The sequence below is a fragment of the Mauremys reevesii genome, linkage group 5 (assembly GCF_016161935.1).
Source record: "Mauremys reevesii isolate NIE-2019 linkage group 5, ASM1616193v1, whole genome shotgun sequence".
NCBI lineage: Eukaryota > Metazoa > Chordata > Testudines > Geoemydidae > Mauremys > Mauremys reevesii.
In genome coordinates this window covers 75,674,390-75,699,995 of record NC_052627.1, presented here as the reverse complement: position 1 = coordinate 75,699,995, position 25,606 = coordinate 75,674,390, and the positions used below count along the sequence as shown (strand labels likewise).

Genomic DNA, 25,606 nt, shown 5'->3' with positions numbered 1-25,606 from the left:
CTTTCATTTGTTAACTGTATCCAATCTATGGTGTCATCTTATTCTTAGGGCCTGCCTACACTGTTACTTTAATATGGATTAAGATGGGGTGTGACTTCAAAGTGGAATAGCTATTCCTGATTAACTCCACATGTGGAAGGATTAATTCTAGAATAACTGTGCCCTATTCCAAATAAACAAATTGGGAATAAGGTTGTGCAGGATCCTGTGTTGTTTTTATTTGCTAAATTCTTGGTAGAGTTTGTCAGTATTTTGAATCCTAATCTATTTTTGGTTTCTCTTTTGGTGTAGTCCACAATGTTTTGCTTAGCTGCTCTTTTATTTGCTCAAGGTCTTTTATTTTTCTATTCCATTTTTTACCCTGCTTTCCAATAGTAGGGTTGGGAGACATCATTTTGCCAAATTTTGAATGTTATCAAATATTACATGCAAAATTCATCCCTGGCATCACTGTATATACTGGAGATATACCAGAGATTAATTTGGCCATGTGAGTTCACACTTTGGCAATAGAAAGAACATATTAAGATTTGTGTTCATAGAACCTTGCAACTTCCTTAATTTCATTCTTTTTATTTTATAATGTTGAGGTAGCAGTTATATTGTTCCATACCATACATTGACCACCATATGTCTTACAGATACAACAATGGTAGCGTCCATATACATACTCAAATACATTTACCATCCTTATGCTTTCACAGTTCCTTGTCTTTCTGTCCCTATATTTACCTTTCCATTCTTCTACCCAGTGTCCTATACCCTTTATATTATCTTCCTGTCCACAGCAATCACAGACTTCCAGGATATCATTGGAGCAGCCTACAATAAAGATAGATATAACATGGGTTGTCTGGGATGTTTTGAATTAAGGACAAAACTGTATCAAATGATCTTTCTCCACCTTCTTTAATGAGAGTGGATTGGGACTTTGAATCCATAACCAACTGTTTTTAAAACTTTTGTGAATACCATCCATTGTTTTGTCTGTCTTTCTGGATTTTTGCTATTTGTTTAATCTCAGGCTTCCCCACTGTTAGAATCACAAAATCATAGAATATCAGGGTTGGAAGGGACCACAAGAGGTCATCTAGTCCAACCCCCTGCTCAAAGCAGGACCAATTCCCAACTAAATCAACTCAGCCAGGGCTTTGTCAAGCCTGACCTTAAAAACCTCTAAGGAAGGAGATTCCGCCACCTCCCTAGGTAACCCATTCCAGAGCTTCACCACTCTCTGAGTGAAAAAGTTTTTCTTAAAGGCAGTACATTGAAAACATACTTCAAAACTCTTGAAATCCCATGACTACATGGATTGATTTATAAGAGTGACATCACTTACTGTATATTCTTAAATAAGCATACTGATTTGCTCAGGGATATTTTGCACCCTAGGTGAAACTTCCACCTTGCACCCTTCTCCCTCTCCCCTCCCCCCAGAGCATTGCTTATTATAAACTTTCAAAAATGAATACAGTGGAGTCACATCTTATGGGGGGGTTAGGTTCTAAGGTCAGCGTGTAAGAGGAAAATCATGTATAGTGAAAATTATCATAAAGTACAGTATATACAGTATACACAGTATACACTAGAACAGGGGTCCTCAACCTATGGCATGCATGCCAAAGGTGGCATGCAAGCTGATTTTTTTTTTTAATGGCAGGCTGCAGGTCCCAGTCGCCGCTGAGCCTGCTGCCGGTCTGGGGTTCCGTACACTGGCTCCTGCCAGCCAGAGTCCTGGCCGCTGGCCTGCTCAGCCCACTGCCGGCCCCGCTCAGCCCGCTGCCAGCTGCGTGAACGGAACCCCAGGCCGGCAGTGGGCTCAGTGGCAGCCAGGACCCACAGCCTGCCATTAAAAAAAAATGGCTCGCATGCCATAGGTTGAGGACCCCTGTTCTATTGCATACAATGTATACTGTGTATAATGTGTGTACTGTACTTTATGGTAATTTTCACTATATTCGATTTTCCTCTTACGCGCTGACCTTAGAACCTAATCCCTGCTTAAGATGTGACTCCACTGTAGCACCGCTTTTTGGCACCCCCAAATCTTGTCACCCTAGTTTGCATATTGGTTACACCAGCCCTGGATTTGCTGTTTCTGTTATAACCTTTGGCTTCATTTTTAATGTTCACATTTAATTGAAGTAACTAGAAAAGAATAAGTATTTTGTAACAGTTGCTAACAAGATGTACTCATGTATATAATGATCTTTGTGGGGAAAAAATAACTTTCTATTGAGCATTTTGCACAACAAATAATGGAACCCTAATGAGTACAGTAAAATATATATTTCTACTTTTTTTCCTTGTAGACTAACTTTTAGCAAATAAAATGGCCCTAGGAAGCTAGGAGATTTTTCTTAACTATAGCTATGTTTTTTTCTTAGGTAAATACCAACACCAGCAGGTGGAATTAAATGGAATGTTTGTTTCTCCCCCCATTCATTTGATGCTAAAATTTCACCAGCTAGATACACTCATAAAATGGTAGCTTAAACAGTCATAAAACTGTGTTTTTGAATCTCATCATAATCAATCAAATATGAACTCTTGCTTAGCTAGAAAAATCTGTGTGGATCTGAGAATAAATTACTAATCTTTTCCTTTCTGAGTCCCACAGTTTTATGTACAAAGCACATTAATTTATGCCAGTGTTAATATAATTAGTTCATAATAAACTAAATTTATCAGGAAGACTTTTTGTGAATCCTAATGATGGGGAAAAATGGAAACTTGTGCTTGACCAATCATTTCCTTTTTAAAAGTTTACACTAAATTTGCATATAAAGTAAAGGTGCAGTAGTGTGGGTAGAACATCAAATGCTGTATATAGTGACAGTTTCTGGTATATTTGCTGTCTTAATTCATTTCAAAGTCACTGCTGTGCACCAATTAAGTGTATACTATGAGTCTTCCCATTTCAAAGTTCAAAGGGCATCAAAGTGTAGTAATTTGCAGTTTTGGATTAATCACTGGTATTTTTATGCTGTATAAAGAACTGGTGTCAAATTCTATAACCTTGATCTTACACTCAATGTCAGATCATCCTGCATTAAAGTACCAGATGTTGTCAATTTGCAATTTACACATTTAAATAATATACTAATTTAAAATACTACCTCATTAGAATTATAAAGGAAAGTATGTTTCTTTGGCATGTTACTGTTGAATAATAAAAAGCAACTGACAAGTTATTATGAAGATTTTTGACAGCATTTTAATTAAAATTGGTTACTCGGTGAATTCAGTAGATCATGTACCTAAATGCTACTTGAGCACTACAGTTTAAATTTTATATTAAATCCAGTCAATTAATGCAAAAATGTAATATGCTATACGAAGGACAAAAAAAGTATTTTGGTAGAAGTAGGCTAGATGTACAACAAAGTATTCTTCCAGCTAGCAAGCTCACAGTAAAGTACATTAAAATGTGCTGGGGTTTTGAGATAATGAATTTGGTATGGACTTTAAACTGTTGCATAAAACTAATTTCATGTCTAGATTGGCTTGTGGGTTTTTTTACTTTAGCTTTTTGGATTGTTTTTCTTTTTTAAGAATGGCTCAAAAATATATTTGGTGGGTGAAGAAAACATTGCAGTGGACTGTATAGCAGATTTTCACCCACTATGGGGAATAAATATTTAGCAGCACAGCTAAGGCAGATCCAGGCACCTGCAGCTGCCCCTGGAAAATACCCTAATGTGGTACTCCACAGCATGCAGCTTATTCCACAGGCAGGTTAATAAAGTCTCAGGTTCTTGAACTTCAGCCAACCTCATGTTGCCATTTGTATCAGCTTTAGGGTTGTTTTGTGCTACCATAGCAGCACACATCAGCCTTAATACACTGGAGGATGTGACTTTCCGGCTGTAATAACTTCCCAAGTATTGCCACCACAGGGTAGGCAGTGGGAAGAGGGTTAAATGTGATGTGTGAGTTCATGCACATGGATCTTTGACCTTGTGGAGCTACCTTCACAAGGTCTGGATATGAGGGGGGATGATGGCATAGAGGAGTCTTATTCATTTTTCTGCACAGGCAGGGGCAATTCTGTGTGCAGAGGGGATCTGAAAGGCTCTATACAGATCTTAGGTTTTAAGTTATTTGGGGCAGGAACCATGTTTACTTCTGGATCTTATACAGCAATAAGCCCTCTCTTGGCAGTTCACAAAAATGTACCCAATCATTGGAAGCCTGTTGTCAAATGATCAAATCTCCCTGCACAGGAGGTGTCATAGTTCAAAGCAGTGCAATTAAAAGGGGAAATTGTAAGTGCTTTGTACAATTGAAGAGAAATGTGTAATTTCCATCTATGTCTTCTCTACAAATATCTAAAATATTCAAAAATTCAGTTATCCTACATTTGACAATTGCAGTACTTAACATGGCTGACACGTCAGAGGAGCATATAAAAAAACTGCTGACACATATAATAAAAGACATCAATTTTCTTATGATTATCTTTTTACTGGTGTGTTATTTCATTATTTCCAATTAGAAATTAAATGGACAAAAATTTCCCTGGTGAAACTCATATTAAAATATATATTTAAAAAATCATAAAAGCTGCAGGTTTTATAATTAAGTATTCCGTAAGAACTAAACTATAATTGTCCTATGAAGTTCAATGCCATCCTAACTGATCAAGATTGTGTAACAGTTGGCAAGACAAATTATAAGTTAAACTGTAAATAAAATCAGAAAATATTTTAGTAACAACTCATAAAGAAATACTTGCCAATCACATATCTTAGCTGTCAGTTTTAAGTCTGTCAAGTATCAGAGGGGTAGCCATGTTAGTCTGGATCTGTAAAAGCAGCAAAGAATACTGTGGCACCTTATAGACTAACAGACTTTTTGCAGCATGAGCTTTCGTGGGTGAATACCCACTTTGTCGGATGCAAGTAGTGGAAATTTCCAGGGGCAGGTATATATATGCAAGCAAGACGCAAGCTAGAGATAACGAGGTTAGATCAATCAGGGAGGATGAGGCCCTGTTCTAGCAGTTGAGGTGTGAAAACCAAGGGAGGAGAAACTGGTTCTGTAGTTGGCAAGCCATTCACAGTCTTTGTTTAATCCTGAGCTGATGGTGTCAAATTTGCAGATGAACTGAAGCTCAGCAGTTTCTCTTTGAAGTCTGGTCCTGAAGATTTTTGCTGCAGGATGGCCACCTTAAGATCTGCTATTGTGTGGCCAGGGAGGTTGAAGTGTTCTCCTACAGATTTTTGTATATTGCCATTCCTAATATCTGATTTATGTCCATTTATCCTTTTCCGTAGAGACTGTCCAGTTTGGCCGATGTACATAGCAGAGGGGCATTGCTGGCATATGATGGCGTATATTACATTGGTGGACGTGCAGGTGAATGAATCAGGGATGCTGTGGCTGATCTGGTTAGGTCCTGTGATGGTGTCGCTGGTGTAGATATGTGGGCAGAGTTGGCATCGAGGTTTGTTGCATGTTCCTGAGCTAGAGTTACTATGGTGCGGTGTGCAGTTACTGGTGAGAATATGCTTCAGGTTGGCAGGTTGTCTGTGGGCGAGGACTGGCCTGCCACCCAAGGCCTGTGAAAGTGTGGGATCATTGTCCAGGATGGGTTGTAGATCCCTGATGATGCGTTAGAGGGGTTTTAGCTGGGGATTGTATGTGATGGCCAGTGGAGTCCTGTTGGTTTCTTTCTTGGGTTTGTCTTGCAGTAGGAGGCTTCTGGGTACACGTCTGGCTCTGTTGATCTGTTTCCTTATTTCCTCGTGCGGGTACTGTAGTTTTGAGAATGCTTGGTGGAGATTTTGTAGGTGTTAGTCTCTGTCTGAGGGGTTCATTCACCTGCACGTCCACCAATGTAATATACGCCATCATATGCCAGCAATGCCCCTCTGCTATGTACATCGGCCAAACTGGACAGTCTCTACGGAAAAGGATAAATGGACATAAATCAGATATTAGGAATGGCAATATACAAAAATTTGTAGGAGAACACTTCAACCTCCCTGGCCACACAATAGCAGATCTTAAGGTGGCCATTCTGCAGCAAAAAAACTTCAGGACCAGACTTCAAAGAGAAACTGCTGAGCTTCAGTTCATCTGCAAATTTGACACCATCAGCTCAGGATTAAACAAAGACTGTGAATGTCTTGCCAACTACAGAACCAGTTTCTCCTCCCTTGGTTTTCACACCTCAACTGCTAGAACAGGGCCTCATCCTCCCTGATTGAACTAACCTCGTTATCTCTAGCTTGCTTCTTGCTTGCATATATATACCTGCCCCTGGAAATTTCTACTCTTGCATCCGACGAAGTGGGTATTCACCCACGAAAGCTCATGCTGCAAAACGTCTGTTAGTCTATAAGGTGCCACAGGATTCTTTGCCAGTTTTAAGTCTGTTGCATATTTTCAGGGCCGCCCAGAGGATTCAGGGGGCTTGGGGCAAAGCGGGGGAGCTGCAGCGCTTGTACTCATCCGGCGGCAGCCCGGGACTTCGGCGGCATTTCATCGGTGGGGGGCCCTTCAGTCGCTCTGCATCTTTGGCAGCACTGAAAGACCCCCGCCGCCGAAATGCCACCAAAGACCTGGAGTGACTGAAGGGTCCCCCGCCGCTGAAATGCCAGCCGAAGACCCAGACCACTGCCAGGCCAGGGCTTACGGGGCCCCTGTGGGGCCTGGGGCAAATTGCCCCACTTGCCCCCTGCTCTTCCCCCCCGGGCGGACCTGCATATTTTTAACAATCATTCCCTTAAGGCAAAGTTATACAGCCTGATTGTTTAAAGAAGCTGAGAGTTCAAGGCTCCCTGCAAAGTGAATGGGGGGAGCTGAAGGTACTTAGCACTTATGAAAAATCAGATCAGTGTTTTCCCCTTCTTCATATTGGTATTTGATATTTAAAAAAACCCTTTCATATTTCAATCCCTTCATGGCTGCAAGACTTCACAAGAGTCCTAGGAATTTACAGTAGATTTATATGTATTTTTTTGGAATCATAAGATTGACAGCCTAGAAGAGTGAAGTTCCCCATGTATCCAGAAAACAACATGGGTACTGCCCTTACAAATCTCTCCCTTTTCCCTTACGTATTTCTAACCAGAAATGGAAGAGAGGCTAATTTTCATGATCCTTTGACCTATTTGTAACTGCTCACAAGGGTTCCATTCACATTCTGCTGTGATGCAGAGAGTTTTTGTGTTGTGGAAAGCTGTAGACAAGAGACAGGACTTCGACCTCCAACCCATTTCACATCTGATCGCTAGCAAACAACCCAGTTTCAATAGAACAAAAATACCTTTGTACCAGGTCTGGCATCAATGGGGAGCTTGCCTGTGTTTAGTTCAGAATGTGAAGTTCTTGGGGCACAGATCATGGCCTTGGACAAGTCCCATTTGTGCTGTTTCAGCAGTGCAAAAAGGCTTGTAAAACTGCTCTCACAGTTTGGCTGGAATCCTGAAGTGGCATAGAGTAAGTGTGGTCAACTCCAAACCCCATCATGTGCCATCCAGAGCATGCTAAGGGCCTGGTCATTAAAAAGGGGAAAGATCAGAGCACTGCTGGCAACCCCCAGCTGCCTTAAGAACCCCTTGGGGTTAGTGCAGCCAGACATGAATTAGACTTCCTTATGCCAGGTATGGGATTGATTGAGTTCTCCAGGTAAAGGACAAGTGATTACATGACCCTTGGGGTAAGTTTTTTGTCTGTAGTGTGTGTGTTTGTGGTGTACTTGCTGCTTGACAGAGATATACCGTGTGGTCTGTTTGTTTGGGGGATCATGTGCTGAGCCTAGCAACCTGCAAGGCAAGGCTGAGAGCTTCTTAAAAAGGCTTTGATCCCCATCAATCCTTAACAAGGGGGTGGGGCTACTCAGGAAGAGCAGGGCTTTAAAAAGCCCACTCCTAAGCAACCAGAGGAACTAGTGAACAGGAGCAGCTAACAGGGGAGTTTTGTGAGAAAATCTAGAGGGAGAGTGGTGTGCTAATACACTTAACATTCTTTAAACTTTTTTAAACTTAAAACCAAAACCATCCCCTGATGAAATAAAAAATTCAGCAAAGGAACAAGCTGCAGGAGTAAAAAGACAATGCAAGCAGAATGCAACAACAGAGTGGGGGTTATCCAGTTTATTGTACTTCATGCAGCATGTAGGATCACTGCCCAGTGAGTAAGGGGCATATGTGTGCATTCAGTGCAAGGAGCTCCTGGCCCTCAGAGACTGTGTATGTGCTTTGGAGACCAGAGTGGCTGAACTGGAGGAGCTAAGGGAGACAGAGAGGTACATAGATGAGTCTTTCTGGGACACAGTAGAACTGTCCAAGCCCTGGTCTGACAGCCTCTGTGCTCTCTCAGGGAAGGAGAACATCCAACTGGAGCAGTGGGAAATGATCCCATAGTTGGGACCCTCCTTCCAGATGATGGTGTGGTATCTTCCCACACTGAGGATACCTCTCCATGGGAGGGAACACCAATTTTTAGGAAGGTATAAGTAATGGGTGATTCGATCTTTAGAAACATAGATAGCTGGGTTTGCGATGACTGGGAGAACCGCTTGGTGACTTGCCTGCCTAGTGAGAAGGTTGCAGATCTTTTGAGACATCTAGATAGATTTATGTGTAGTGCTGGGGAGGAGCTGGTGGTTTTGGTGCATGTAAATACCAATGACATAGGGAAGAACAGGAGAGAGGTCCTGGAGGCCAAATTTAGGCAGGTAAGTAAGAGATTGAAGTCCAGGACCTCCATGGTAGCATTCTCTGAAATGCTTCCAGTTCCATGCTGTAGTGGGGCGGCTCCCCCACTCCAGTGGAAAAGTGGTTAAAGTCAGCCCTGGGAGAAGGTTGCGGCTGAGAGCTGCTAGGCTGGGCTGATTGGGGAAGTGGCCACAGCTGGGCCACGCCCCAATCAGGCCACAGCTGGCCTGTATAAAAAGGCCAAAGAGGAGTCTCTCTCCAGGATGGCAGAGAGCAGGGCCTGGCTGTCTGCAGAAAGGGTACTGGGAGTGAAGCAGGGCTGGGGAAAGGCCAGAGGATCAGGGGAGCTCCAGGCTGGCAACTCCCCAGGCTGCAGGGCCTGGTCCAAGGCCCAGAGAGGTACTAGGAGGCAGAGGAAGGCAGCAGGTCTGAACCCCCTTGCCTATGATGAATGGCTTTTACACTGCAGTCTGAGGAACTGTCCCAGATTGAGGTGTCATTAGAGGAGGTTTTGGAACAAATTGATAAATTAAACAGTAATAAGTCACCAAGACCAGATGGTATTCACCCAAGAGTTCTGAAGGAACTCAAATGTGAAATTTCAGAACTAACTACTAACTGTAGTTTGTAACCTATCATTTAAATCAGCTTCTGTACCAAAAGACTGGAGGATAGCTAATGTGATGCCAATTTTTAAAAAGGGCTCCAGAGGTGATTCTGGCAATTACAGACCAGTAAGCCTAACTTCAGTACTGGGCAAACTGGCTGAAACTATAGTAAAGAACAGAATTGTCAGACACATAGATGAACATAATTTACTGGGGAAGAGTCAACATGGTTTTTGTAAAGGGAAATCATGCCTTACCAATCTACTAGAGTTCTTATGTTTTTATGTTCTTATCAGCTGGCTCCAGGACTGAAGAAGACAGAGCTGCTTTTTCATATCCTCAGGCACTGAACCAAGAAGAAGTTGGATGGACATGAAGAGAGGGGCAAATGTCTTCTCTGTTCAGTGCATCTCTGAGAACACTGTTGCTGTTCAACAAACAAAAATAAATAAAGAATCAGAAGTATCCAGGAAACCTGCTTCTCCAATGTACCTGAACAAACTAGGATCACGCTTTGCATTATAATGATTTAAATTCAGTCTTGATAAATGAATTAGCAGGATACAACCACCATCTTGCAATGTTAAAGAGCTGCCCAGTCAGAGAACATTGCTGTAAAGCATAGGCGATGACTTGTGGGTGCTCCAGGGCTGAAGTGCCTACCAAAAAAAACAAACAAACAAGCGTGCTCAGCAGTAGGTAGCAGGAACACATATATGGCGCACAATGAAACTGGAAGGCAGAAAGGACCTGCTGGCAAAAACAAAAGTCAGCCCCTGTGCTGTAAAGGGTTGCTGTAGCATCACTTCTTTTCTGGCACTGGTCTTGGCAAAGAATACCTGTCCTAAATGGTATCAGTTTCTTCTCAGTTTTCTTCAGTAATCCTATGAGGACAACACAAAAAGAAACAAGATTTCTATGCTTCTTTGGAAATATTAGTAATCTAGTCTCCAGATGCACTGTAACATCAAGGCAAAAAAAATGGAGATACAGATTGTTAAAGACTGTTGAAAAGCATCAGCGGGTAACAGATCCACATTTGGCTTTATCAGCTAATAATGCAGCACTATTAGAATGTGGATTGTCTCCTGCAGAACTATTAATGGTAACTACAAAATGTTTACGGGAAGGTTTTTTTTGCATCAGTAAAGAGCAGTCCAACAATGAGGTCTTGCATACAAATGGAAGTGCAAAAAAACATTTTAAGAGAACAAACCATCTAGCTTAATTGCTAAAGGATATAGCAAGTATAAAGGGACTTTAATCCTGAAACAAAACGGCTACAATCTTAAAGCAAGCTATAACTCCACTTATATTATGTAATAATTGAGAATTGACACATTTCCAGAAGAAATAGATTCTTAGAGTAGGAAACTTTTCTGCTGAAAGAGAATCCATAACAGTGTGCTGTGGTATAATCCACCAATGAGTTATGTCATTCAAACAAGTGTCCCTGTAACACCAACAGACCCCAGTCATCGACAGGTGGAACTGAACATGAGACCTCTGAAACTTAGTACATGAGTCTCTCCTGTATGAGCTAAAAACCATATGGCTATTAGCTAAGGCTGCAGAGAAAACTCATTAATCTCTCTCTACGTGGTCTCTGTGCCACTACATGGGACAGAGCACCACATCCAGGATCTGTTTGAGTTGCATCTGCACATCTCAATGTAAGTGTGTAAGTCACTATTTTAAAGAAAAAAGAGATGATGTGTCTTATCTTGTCAAATGTTTTACCAAAGAAATCACCCCTCTGGAACCTGGGATGCTGCTTCTCATTATATTGTTGCAGGTGGCTCTGCCTCTTAGCTGGTGACTAGACTTTTGGTGTCCAGCAGTGCCCTTCCCACACTCTCTTGCTCAACCCCTCAAAGCTTCCACAGACTTAAGTGTTAAAATTAAGAAGCTGAGAAAACTCAACAGATGATTTACAACTGTTTCCTTTTTTTAATCTTAACTTTTCCATGAAAAATCAGAGACTAAAATATTTTTGCAGAAAATGTTTTGGTCAAAATTCTCATGTTTTTTTTTTTAATGACAGAAAAGCAAAAACCGAAAAAATAAAATTGATTAAAAAACTAACAAATTTGGAATATTTTCCCCCTTCTGCTTTCCCCCCCTATTACCAGTGGGACAGGGGAGGAGAAAAATGTGTTCCAAACAAAAAAGCTAAAAAACAACAATGTATTCAGTTTTTGAGAGAGGTTTTACTAGCACTCATCATGGGTGACCTACATAATTCACTCTTGGCTTCTTCTCACGGGTAATGAAGCCATTTAAAACATATGCTAATTGAACTTTATATCGCACCATACCATGATGTATCTGTTTATAGAATTATGTAGATATTATGGACCATATGAAGATACTAACAAGTCAAATCTATGCAGTGCATATACATTGACAAGAGACAATGTAATACATGTAAAACACCAAGTTATGACAAAGAAAAAAAAAACAGAAACACGTGAATTAAAATCAATAAAATATAGATTTTTTGCTAGAGGAAGCATATTAGCCTAGAAATTCAATTTCAGATTTTATATTTCAGTCAAGAAAAAAGAAAGTCATTGCTTTAAATAGGATTCTCTCTCTTGCTATTAGAGTTCCTTCACCTTCCACTTATTCATTTATGACAGAACCAGTTTTTATAATCAACTTTTCCTTATGGTTTGCTACTGCTGATATTAGAGGTGAAATTCTGCTCTTGGTTTTCAGAGCTTCATGAGGATAGGGTAGGTAAGGAATTGGATGGTAGTGGCCTAGTGGATGCTCCCTGAACAACATGGTTATTCCAGTCTGCAGAGCTACTTACTGCAGCATCTAAAGGAATTTGCATGCTTTCCCCAAGACCTGCTGGTGGATGTTGGTAGTCACACTGGTGGCCATCAGCATAGCCATGCCTCCTGCACAACCACGTAACACTGCCAGATGTATGCAAGACAGGGAGGAGTGAGGGATGAGCATGGGGTTGGGAATCAGGAGACCTTGATCTAATCAGGAGACCATGAATTCTCATCTAATAGTCGAATACCACAGACTATGTGCCATTGCAGAAGTTACTTTGCCTTTCTGTCTCAGTTAATGTATCCATAAAACTGGTATAGTAATACTTACTTTCTTACCTCCCAAGAGTGTTTGTAAGGTTAATGGCTGTACAATGCCGTGAATAGCTAATACAGTAGTTAACTATCATAAGGTAGGCTTGCACCCAGCTATAGTGCGCTCCATATACCCAGCAGTTAAGACGGGAAGAGGCTTCTTTCCTGCAGTGCACAAGCACAAGACACATCAGAATTATGCTTTGTAGCCAGTATTTTTTCTTACTATAAATAGATAAATAGTTTGATATATGGGATAATTCTCCAGGAATCCTCACCTAGTACTTATGGTAGTCATCCACTCACAAATCTATTTACCTACTTGACAGGCAGTTCACATCTCTAATGGAAACTGAATGTTTGATATTTTTTCATTATTATGTCAATTGGAACCACCTATGTTGCACAATAAATACATTAGTGATTTGAGCATCTGGTTTCTGTCATTTGTTCTACTCAGTAGGCAAGAGCAGTGAAATATGTCATACATAATCACACACAAATTGAATGATCAGAAATATATTGATACCAACAGCTGAGAACATGCTTTGAAACACTGACACTGGTTGTAACTAGGAGCTGATTTGAAGATTCTGAAGGTAATCTCAAAGAAGTGGTAACTGAGCACTGAACCCACAGAAGGAGTTAGGCACTAACTGACAAAGTCTAAAGTCCAAAAGTTAGATCCTCAAACTCCTCCATGCTCAGCTGCCTGCTTAATACTGTAGGCATCTAATTTCCTAGGCACGTAAGTTTCCAGGGGTAAGGTCCCCTAGATGCCTACATTTTTTCCAGTTGGTGGCTCTACACATTTGCCACTACTGATCTATGGTGCCTAAGTCCCAGTGTAAGTGTTTCTTGCCTTAAGGCTCTGGTGTTTCATTTATAGCTGGAGAAAATGTTCATTTTTTTTCAAACAAAATTTAAGTTTCTGAAATGGAAAATTATTTGCCGAACCACAGAAGTTAGAGATGGGAAAGGCCTCTGTAGGCCATCCAATCCATTTCCACATTGATGTAGGATTGTTCCCTAGAGCACATTCTTTAGCATATTGTCTTGTCTGGTTTTTAAATGCAGGGGCGGCTCTAGGAATTCTGCCGCCCCAAGCACAGGAGGTCTGCTGAAGCCGCAGGACCAGTGGACCCTCCGCAGGCAAGCCGCCAAGGGCAACCTGCCTGCCGCCCTCATGGCGCCGGCAGAGCGCCCCCTGCGGCGTGCCACCCCAAGCACGCGCTTGGCGTGCTGGGGCCTGGAGCCACCCCTGTTTAAATGCCCAAACAATAAAGCTTCCACCACTTGGCAACATGGTGGATCAGACCATGGGTCTATCTAGTCCAACATTCTGTTTCAGACAACAGCCTGTACCAACTGCTATAGAGAAAGGTGGAAGAAACCCTAGAGTAAGTAGACAGGTAAGTAACTGGAGGTTTCAGGGAATGAATTGCTCCAAGGGAAAAGTAAAGTAAATTTATTGCAATCATTGATAAGGTGCATCTTAATCTCCCCTCCATCCTCTGCACTGGCTCAGGTCTGTTTTCAATCTGATTGGCTGTCCACTATAGAAACTTTGAAAACAGCAATACTGACAGCTCTAGGATCTATAGTGCATATATTTATTTATTTATTTATTTTTATTTTTCAGTGACTTATTTCCTGTTTGTGCTACTTAGCTTTCTCATGTGCCTGCTATTATTGTACTCACTCATGTTTGAAGTTCTTTCCAACTTAAGATCATCTGTGATTTTTTTATGTTGCTGTTTAATTACATTTTAAATAATTAATGTAGATGCTAAATAAGACTAAACTTAATATTGAACCTCCCCTAACCAGTACCTGGTAAGTTTCAAGCATCCATTCTTTATTTATTATCTAATTGCTAAAATTTCTGTTACTATTTTTGTCTAATTTAAGAAAATCGGTTGCAGTATAACATTGCACAGATGCTATTTAAATACTTACATTTAAGATACAGAGATATTGCTGCTTTGCTTCCGGGATACTTTAATAAAAAAAAACTGCTTCTGGTTACTTAATTGAACTAGTAATTACTCTTGAACATGTGGGTTGGTTGTTTTCTGCTTGAAATAATTACCCAGTGAAGCCTTCACCAGGGCTATCAGCAGGAAGCAAACAATCGGTGTATTGGTAAGAGTTTATAAAGCACTTGTGTGTTTTGCCAGATGGAGGAACAGATGGGTGTATACACACAAAAACTGATTACATAATCTCAGGTCTCAACCAGCAGCCACAGCTGAAATGTACAAGAATCAGTTGCAACCACTCCACAGCTGCCTGCTTCCAAGGAGATTTTAGATCACTGAGTCAAACAAATTCTTAAAGCACATACTCTGATTTTTACCTAAGCTTTCCTCTCCAAATTGTCAGCAAAAGGGGCTTATTCTTGCAAGGGAGGTTTATAACTACCATCAACATTCACTGAGTTATATTTGTAACTCTGTGAATTAATGGGAAACTAGTTCCCCAAATCAGAGTTCAGTCAGACTCAAACATGGGCTTAGCTATTGTTTTTTTCTTTCAATATTTGTGCTTTTTTGATCCATTGCTTTTTTGATACCTGTTCTCTGTTTACATAATTGCTGTCTTTTAACCTATGTAAGGCTGGTGCCATTCTTGTATGACTTTTTCCCATAGTTGTAAATATCCAAACATCTAATCCTGTCTATGGTACTTCTGAAATATTAATGGTTTTATACCCTGTTGTAGTGCATATTTTCCAATTAGAATGTTGCAGTTTCTGATTCCTGTCATGTGTCAATTTTTACCCACATAAGTGCAATATTATGTCTCCTTCCCCAATATAGCTGACATCTCAGTCTCACCATGTTAATGATAGAATAACAGTTGTATATGTAGAGTCAGAATGTGCTTTGGTTTGCTGGAAGATATTGCTGTATTAATTTGAGGTTCAGACTTAATGCTAGCAATATGAAATACCATGAATGTTACCTAAGGGCATGTCTACACTGCACCACATTTCAGAGTAATGGGGTGCAAATAGCACTGTGCACCAAAGTACTGTGTTATAACTTGCTGTGGGTGCAAACATAAAGGTCACGAGATCACACTAACATACTCTTGTTTGAAGAGAACTACACTAGTTCATAGTCATGACCTTTACGTTTGTGTCTGCAGTATCCACGTAGGTGAATCACAATACGTCCCCCATTCTCACTGCTTAGAGCAAACTGTGGTACAGCGTAGACATACCTTAAGTCAAAGTGATTACTGGAGAGAAAAATTACAGTAGATAAATAGTCTTGATCATGTGATTGGCACAGTGTAGCAATTTACAACTTTAGCACAACTTCAAGCTAATAAGAGGTTCCATTATTTCATATTTTGGCCTCTGGATAATAGCGGGGGGGGTTGTTTTTTTAAAGAGGACTATAAGGAACGAATACAACTTCTGATGAAAAGGGATGTGTGTTTCAGAAGCTCTGAAGAGATTAAATGAATAGACACCATTTACAATCCTTTTTCAAATGCAACACAAATCTTTATGCCTGTAGTAGGGAACTAATACACACAGCCATGAAGGAATGTCAGGGAACAAACAGAAGGTGAACCAGAAGGATGTTCCATGCAGAAAACATAGGGCCTTAGAGTCACCACTTACATCTGGAGAAACACTTTGAACAAGCACGTCAGGACATAATGAGCGTTTTAGTGAGATGCTGTTTGAATTTGCAAGGTATTAGGTAGTGTTTAGTGTTTGTGCCACAACTTCAATTTTAAAAGCAAACTAGGATGATATATTTGCAGGAGTAATTAATTTAGAAAACATTTTGACAAAATGGAAGATAAAAAAGAGAATGAACAATCCTATATTTAAAAAAGAAAGGTTGAGGCCTTGAAAAAATAAACAGATCACTGGCAAGCTTGCTAAAAGACAATATACTACTAAATTATTATAAGGTAGAGAACAGAGAGAACTCTAAAAAAAGAGTTTGCAAATATTTGCTTGAATCTGTAAATGAATTTGCTTTGGTCCTTCTCATATATTTTTTATGTTTGTTTTCCAGGATCTATTCCATATTCCAAGAGATTAAGATCCATTAATGTTAATTGAAAACAAGTTTCCAAGTCACATGTATGAGTATGTATGGAAACAGAATTTGCACATACAGTATAAGTAAGTATTCTCGATAGTATGCTTACTTAATTTTGGGGAAAAAACAATATTATTTGATTTATCTGAACAATTGCAATGGGACAACAGAGTTCATATTTTGAGTATTGAATGCTTCAAAGAGTTATTCATGATCAATCCACCTACATAAATATGAAAAATCTGAATAAATTAAAGGAAATTATAATCTGCTGTCAGATATTCTACAAGTAGAGGGCAAGGCTAATTTTTTTCCAGAAATTATTCAGTGCGAACTATTTACTCATCAATGGCAGAGAGTTGGAAAAAATCAAATCAAGGCAAGAATTTTAAGATGATTTGGCTGTATCTGGTCATGGAGGAAGAGGCTTCATAGCTTCATAGTACTGCTTCTTGCTAAACACACTAGAAGGAAGCTTTTGATTGATGCAATACTTTTGATACTGTTGAGGTGATGATACTGGGCCATTCAGTCCCACTCAGCTCCCTTGGTGCCACTCACGCAGTGCAAAGTGAGAAGAGATTGCTTGTCACTTCCTTACCAGTGTAGGAAAGTTATCAGCAGGTGTAAAGTCAATGGACCTGGAGGTTTCGTCACTATAGCCTTAGGTAGTGGGGGGTGTAACAGGAGCATGCCAAGGCTTGTCAGAGATGGGGAGGAGCTGGAGTACATAATGCTTCTGCAACTCCAGCTGGCAAATGGTCTGTTGGGGACCACAGCCAGCTGGCACAGTTTAGAACAGTCCCCTGGCTCTTCTAACCTGTACCCAGGGCTGGGGCTAGCCAGAGAATGGGGAAGGCAGAGCTGGCTTCCTGACAGCCCCCTTTCTCTTTTCCCACTGTGCAAATGAGAAGCTGAACAGAGTAGACAATCTGGCTTAATATTTCTAGCATGTTCTAGGGGAGACATCTAGGAATGGAATACTTTAGTTGAGGAGATGATCAGCTAAGTGCTTCCTGCATGAAACATACAAGACGCCTCAAACACAATTTCTTGATCTGGCCTTAGATAATTCAGATGTTTGAAATGCATTTGTAGTAAAACAAATGTAACCGATATAACCATTTTACAGACTCTCCTGGCTATTAAGGAATTTGTATGAAAATGATGTAAAAGTTTTTTTTATTGTAATATAAATGTGAAATATGTAATCTCTTTTTAGTAACCTTGGGGAAAATGATACTGAAAAGTTGTCTTATTTTCTTTTTTGTATATTATTTTGGGAACTGAGAATTGTAGAGATTATAAAATGTTTGCAGGAGACTGACCCCAGAAAGTACCTCAATGAAAATAAACATTTTGGGTTATAACAAAAGGTTTAAACATTTTACAACATTACAATAACTCTACAGAAGTCCAAATAAAGAGAGGCCAAACAAGCCAGCTAAAAGAATCATTTTCTTGAGCTGGAACTTGCAGTTTCCCACTAGTAGCTCCACCAGTAATTTCTAAAATAAATTTCTGAGGAAGTAGAGGGACAAAGGTTGCCTCGCTAAACTGCTCATATTTCATTGAGAAAAAATAATAATATAGATATGCATTTTCCTCTATACTCACTAGGGGACTCATTACAGGTCTCCCTTCATTTAATCGTGTGGCCATTCCTGTCTGATTTCACACTCACCTTTCTCCTTTCTCATTCTGTCCCTATATCTCAAATAATATCTATCAACTCTTCTTCTCCTACAGTCTTGTAAACCATTTCTATTTCTTTAAATTTAGGGCCTGATTTTCAAAAGTTGTGGCTGCAATTTGCAAGTATCATCATGCCAACTGACAAACAGGGAGCTTATTTGCATGTGCAGATGATCACTGATGGAGTTAACTTTTAGGTGCCTAGCTTCCCAGTGGAATCCAGGAACCCTGAGTTAGAGCCTAGACTCCCTATACAAAGAATAAAGATTTAGGTGTCTAAGAATGGGATCCACAAAAGCAAGCAGGTGAGGTGAGGTAGCTGCCTAAGCTAGCCAATGGCAGATGCCAAGGAGAAGGGAGTGTCTTAAACTCTGCCCATCTCAGGGAGTTAGGCATCAAAGTCTGGACTGGAGGGAGGTGCCTATCTCCATTTGTGATCCACATGTGGGAACTCCTCTCCTGCAGTCAGGTGCCTATGCTGTTTCTTGCAAGAATGGCAATGGTGCCTAACTCCATACAAAGTGGAGAAAGGGAAGGAGTGACTCCCTTATAAACAGGGCTTTGGAGCTGTGCTCCAGCTCCGCTCCAGCTCCAGGCAAAAACCTGCAGCTCCATTGCTCCAGAGCTGCTCCGCGCTCCAGCTCTGGGCTCCGCTCCAAAGCCCTGCTTATAAACGTTTATTCTGGTATTTAGGGGACTCAGACAAGATGTGGGAGATCACAGTTCAATGTCGCTCTGTGCCTGATGAGGAGAAAATATTTGAACATGGGTTTTCCACATCTCAGATGAGTTCTCTAACTGCTAGCCTATAGAGTCATTCTCACTAGCCCAGTGCATACTTAATTATTTATACACAGTGGAACAACTTCAACAGGAGAGACTCACATCTGAATATGCCATTCTCCAGTAGTCCCTCCTCCCTGTTTTGTGTGGATGTGGTTGCTACTGAATTGGACCTGGCAGGCAAAATAGGTAGGATAATGCCTAATTTCACCTGGTTTGATGATCCCACTAGGCCTTTGGCATGACAAAGGCATCCGGGCACCTAGATTGAGGCAGTGTATTAATGTTCAAAGGCAGAAATCAAGGTGGCAAGAGGAAATTTAGGCTATGTCTCCATGTATAGTGGTATGTAACATGGGTATAAGTAGCAGTGTAGACAATGAGGCACTGTTTGGATGAATAAAGACTCCCCATAACCCTATGGTATTCACTCTACAGTGCCTCCCATGTCTCCAATGATACTTTTAGCAGTATAGTGTCGCCCTGACTTCCTGCTACCAGACCTTTCCCCACTGCTGGAGCCTTTCATTGTGGTAGGGAAAGACTCCGACAGCTCTTCATGATGGAGAATTTCCTTCTGCCAGAGCCTTTCACTGCTGCTGTAGCTAAACATCACAGGTGGCTGTAACTTCCCTTTCACTATGGTGCATACACATACCTTACATGCCACTGCAAGAATAGACAACGTCTTAGGTGCTAAGGGATTTTATTCACCTCGAGGATTAGGCAGCAGCCAAGCAGAGGTTTTGAGGCTCTCAGAGGTGCCTACATTTTGGATTTAGTTGCTTTACTTCCATTGTAGGCACCTAAGTCCTTTTGTGGATCTTGGCCTTATTCCCCAAAGCTCATTGTAGAGACACAGATCGGATGATTCATTTAATTCAAGGTCTTCCTCTCCCTCCATACCTTCTTAGTAAATTGTGTTGAATGTAGGTTGCAAGGCATACATCAGGAAAAAAAGACACTGGAATTAAGAATCGAAAGTCTCCTTCCAGCCAGATCATTGATCCATACAAGGCCACTACATTCACAGGAAGCCTGTTGCTATGTCCCAGTCTCTTGCTACACTCTGATATGTCTGGTTCCTTGTTATGACAACCAGTCTGCATCAGGTTGGAATCCACTCATTGTCCGTACCCATGTCTCTCCTCTCCAACTGTTAGAAGAATTCAGAAGGTCCACTGAGCTCTCTGCCAGTCACCACTATTCACCCAAGATTCCTGTAAGTCCAATAAATTGTTCCCTGGGTCAGGGCCCAGGTATCCATGCACAGGTTCATAGGCCAGTTCTCTAAAGCACTTAATAATATGCATAATAGAGATTCCTCCACTGACAATTCTTGAGTGTGATGTGGCAAGACAAATGGACTGCCTAAGCCCAGGGCCCCAAAATTTGCAGTATCCAAAAATTCATAATTCCAAAAAAGATAGAAAATTAACATTAAAAATATCAGTTTCTTTTTAGCAGTGCTGATTTTATCTGAACACAAAACAGCACATTTGTTTAAAAATAATTCAGTCAACTATGCAGCACCTGGCACACAGTATTTTTAGTGCACTGGGAGCTTGCTGGGATGCTTCAGGGTTCTGAGATGTTCCTTGCCATAAGGCAGTCAAAGTGTTGCCTGGAATTTAACATCATCATTAAGAAAGGACCAATCTCTGGTTGAATGCTGCAACAGATGGAAAAGTTAATATGCATACTGTTAGTATTGGGCTGGGTGTACCAAATATAATAGTCAAAAATGAAAATGTATCTATATGAATCAGAGCCTTCCATATGAAAAAAAAAAAGAAGACAAGAAGAAAAGGACAATGGCTTAAAATTGAGACAATTTCCCTGAAGCCTAAACAAGTGAAATTGTGACAAAGGATAAAATTGTCAAAAACTCCTAAGGCTCATTTTTCAAAATTTAGGCTAATAAGAGACCTATTTAAAAAGGCATACAGAAAATCCCATAGTGAAAATCCCACTATGCACCGATGTGCCTAAATCCCAGTGGGTGGTATCTTGGACCCCAGAAAACCATTGAGAGAGACCAGGAATAGTCCCTTAGTAACCTATAGCTATTCAGCTCATGCTCCCCACTGTAATTAATTTGAACAAAAGTGTTGTCAAGCTTAAAAAGAACAATAGTATTGTCGGTATAAGGCCTAAAACTTCCAGAAGCTTCACTAAGTAAGCCTTGTAGAATTAGCTTTAAGAAGCAAGCTTTGCAAAAGGAAACAGTCTTGTGGTCAAAACGCTCTGTTACCAGTTACCACATTATGCTAACTCCTATAAAGTGAGATAAATTGTACAGCCCCCCCACCCCCCGACCCCGGGGCACAGCTTGTCTAGCCCACATTGACCATATTTAGAACATTTGGCTATTAGACAAACCACAGTCAAGACAATGGGCTATATGCACATAAGTTATCTCCTTGTGCACAATTTATAAAACTAAAACAACAATTGGCTACAAAAAAAATGTAAGCATAAATTTTACAGCCAAAACAACAATTGTAATCACATTAAAGATTTGGTCTAACCTAATTGGTTGACCTGCTTGAAAACATGGCGGGCAGATAAGAATAAATGTGTTATTATTTAAGAATAAAGGCTCAGGTGTGTGTGTGTGTGTGTGTGTGTGTGTGTGTGTGTGTGTGTGTGTGTGTGTGTGTGTGTCTTGGTCTAGGATGTTGTTCTCGTTGACTGTCTAACCCACACCCCCTGAACCAAGGAAACCTGAATCACACCGACTATCTGTACCTGGCCAGTGCAAAGAGTGGTCGACTAAAGAGTAAGGTATTCTCGACAGGGTAAGGTTTTAAAATAAAATAGTCTGGTTGCATGCAAAATAAGATAACACAGTAAAAAATTCTGGGTTGCTCAAGCTGTTTTAATGTCAAATTGTATTAACACTGTAGTATTAAAAATGGTAGTGTAGGAATAATTTAATCTGAGATTATATCAATGCTGCAGTAACAAAAATAGTAGTAAGTACCTAATGTATAATATTATTTGTATTTTTGCTTGTCTTCCTGATTCAATGCTGGTTTTTAACTTTTCTTTTCCTATTCTGTCTGTGTTGCATTTATAGCCATAAGTCATTAAAACCCTTTCATGAGGAATAATCAGTAGTTTTAATTTCTTTATGCAGACACCACTTAACCTCATTACATCTTTGTTGGGTGGTGGAAAGCAGCAATCACCCAGGACACCTTTGGGGCCCTGAGGTGTGCCTCCTTCTTTCATTAATCTCCACACCCATGTTTAGCAGATGTTTCAGCCGTCCATTCTATTTTGATATGTACACTTTCCAACTTTTCCTGGGCTGAGACAGCCACACTGAAAACTCCATTTCCACTCAGGTTTTTTTTCTGATCCTCCTCTAGAACTTTTTAAGCTCATTCTTCACTAAGCCGGCATAGTCTATTAATTTTGTCCTGGCTGTTTTGTCTATCTTTTTCAAAGAGGGAATTCTAAGACTGACTAGCACAGCCCTAAGGGTGATATATACCAGAATTGTTGCAGAAGCCAATTATTTGCTATATATGTACAGTAGGTAAGAATGTAGAAATATTTTGAGCACTAGTTTTCAACCCCAGCACTAATGAATTAATCACAGAAAATGCCTATTAGTTAACCTACAGTATAGGCAAACTAATGTTTGTTCATGAAAATGGGCCATTGTGAGCACATATCAGATTAAGTGGCCACCTAAACACCACTTTGGGCATTCAGTTACTGGATTTATGTACACGGATATTAAAGTTTGCTCACAATAAGGGGTTCATGTGATGTGTGTGATTCTCCCATTGTAAGAAGCATTGAGAATTTTGCCTTTAAAGTTCAGAGGAATAACATGAGGTTCTAAAATCATTTAGACCTCTCTAGTTTGAATTTCTATTTACATTTCATTTATGAAAAGGAGGTTTGACATAGTAGGCTTGTACCTTGTGTGAACAACTGTAGGTATATCAGGAAATGAAAAGTCACAATGTTAATTTGGTTGGTTTAAAGTAAAGAAGGAGGTTGTGATTCTGTTGTTTTGGCCAAATGTATAAAATATATATTTTAGCTATAGCTTCAAAAATGGTTGGGCTATAAAAAGCAAAGAAGTTCTGCTGAAAAGGTGGAGTGCATATTGAACAAAAGCAGGATTTGGAAATCTTTGCTTATAGGATACTGGACTGAATTTAGGCCTGGATGATTCTGTTGAATGAAATAAACCGTTCTATAATTGTTCTAACTTTGTGGAAAATTGCCCAGTTAGCTAGTTAACTGACAGAACAAAATTAACACTAACTCTTTTCAAAATGTCTGGCTATTTTGAAATAAACACACGGTCTAATGTTTCTTTTTTCTTAAAGGTGTTGGTTTTTTGTAAAGGAATTAATATTGGTTTGGGGTGTTAGCTGGACTCCACTGATAAACATTTTTACCCTTTTTACCTTAAACAATTTTTTTGAATACATATATAAAAATCTTAGAAGATAACTGCATGAAGTGTGCCATATAATTCCTTTAACCCTGGAAAAGAAGTGGTTAAGGAGACAGAAAAATTGCAGAACACTGGCAAGAATCCAAAAATAAAATGTATTTCAAAATATAACATTATAAAAAAGTAAATATCATAACATTCAAGGGGGAAAAGAGAAAATAGGATAATTCCCCAGGAACTTTGCAATTATACATATATAGAAAGAGACTATTGTATCTTTCCAAGTTATGGATAGCTTAATATTTTGAGCTTCTGCATTTTTCCCATCAGAAAGCAAGAAACCCAGAAATGTTTTAGTTCATCCTTTCAGTGGAAATTTTATACACAAGTGGTATTTTAGCAATAAATTTGAAGGAAGAACTATGTTTTTGACAAGTAGTATATAAAAGTATTTAACAATAACTTATGGGGAAAACTGTGTATTAAAACATTTTTTCTTGTAGAATTAGAACATTCTCTGATGTTTGTGTAAAAAAAAACCTTTTACACCAGTATAGACTGATATACTATCAGGTCACATACTAAGAAACGTTCAAAGGAATACAAATTCAAATTATGATAGATGTATTCTCCTAAATTATGTCTGTACTATGAAAAATGCTGTCCGAGCAGTTTGTATGAAATAACCAACTTGGAATTAGAGTTAGAAATATACAGAAACTATACACAGACTATATTGCATTTCCTTTCACTCCTTTTACCCCCAAAAGAATAGGAAGACCTTGTCCTCAAACCTGTCTGATTGGCTGCTGTTGAATGCTAGCAATCAACTGTGGGATATGGCAGAGTGAAAGTGATATATCAACTCAACAGTATGTTTTAAAACCCTGAGAGTGAATCTGAAATCCTTCTCTTTTAGTGGATCTGTGTAAAAACCAAATTTGATTAAGAAATTTATCCATTGCTCACATAAAACTGTCAAAAGTTTACTAGCTGAATTAAGATTTTTATACATCCTCAGAAGTGATATTTCTATACTCAACAGCATGTTCTAGGATAAACAATAGGGGCTTCCACATTTTGATTCAGATTCCTTCACCTTCAAAACCTGTTGCTTTTGGAAATTGTGTCGAAGCATCAGGAGATCAATATTGCCCACTGTTGCTGAGGCACATCTAAAAGGCAAAATACTCCAGTTACTGTACTTGCATAATCTTCTGTATTCAGCTAGCTCTGATATTCACCATATTATTTCTACAAGAGTTCTAAGCCTGCAAATCTCTAAATGAAGTACTGTGCTAAGTAATTGTAATAGGAAAATTCCCTTTATGTCTTTGGATCAAGAATTTAATAGCTTTCATAAATACTGCTATAAGAAGCATTGTGGGTCATTTTTAAAAGGATTTACAATCTAGGGCAACTTCTGAAATAAATTAGAGAATTTTTTTTAGAGTAAATGCTATGGGCAACTTTAAAAGACATATTCCTTTTTTATGACTCTTTGCAAAATTCAAATATTATTGGAAGGACATAATGTTTAGATGTAATAGGCACCAATCAATTGTTGAAAATAGGATTACTAGCCTTAAGTTTGTCCCTCTTGAGCTCTGAATTATTTATTTATTTATTTATTTATATATTTAAATGCCTAAGTCTAGGGGCAGAAATTTCATGGCTTAACCCAAGAGATAGTCTGGTCTTCACTCTAAGGCTATCAAAAGTGATACTCCCTATAAAATATTATATATTAGTGTTTAGAAACCACATAAAATATATGAAAAAACTTCAGTGTCAGTAAATATGTATTATCACTCCATATCAAACCATAAATGATGACAGTTTGAGAAACATTGAGTTTATACTTTGGCTAGGTGTCTTGCAAATGAAAAGCTATTTAAGAGCTAAAATCAATTGGCTATATAATACCATGTTTTCTGATGGGAATAATATCGGAAAAGATGACTGGAAGTTGTTTGTTACAACGGTAAAATGAGATTTTACCTCTGGATATTATCAGCCCATACATTCATCATTATAAACTGCTTCATTTTTATTTTATTATATTGATTTACCTTAGCACCCAAGACAGTTTGTCCTCCTACAAAATTCAGAAAACATTGATTTACTTAAATTATTCAATACTTTAGTTTATGGCCATTATGTCATTTAACACTTTAGACAAATCAATGCAACTTTTATAAATTGCCATCTGCATTCAGTAGGTTTTGCAGATGTATTTTGGTGGCATCAT

General features: G+C 39.4%; 1 long non-coding RNA gene across 1 annotated transcript; it reads right to left on the bottom strand.

The window, feature by feature from the left end:
- Positions 1–12,490: 12,490 nt before the first annotated feature.
- On the bottom strand, positions 12,491–25,455 carry LOC120405537. The gene is made up of 3 exons (XR_005598650.1): positions 25,428–25,455; positions 24,455–24,530; positions 12,491–12,546 (listed from the first exon to the last, which is right to left on the bottom strand). It is a non-coding gene; the product is annotated as an uncharacterized LOC120405537 (long non-coding RNA).
- Positions 25,456–25,606: the final 151 nt, after the last annotated feature.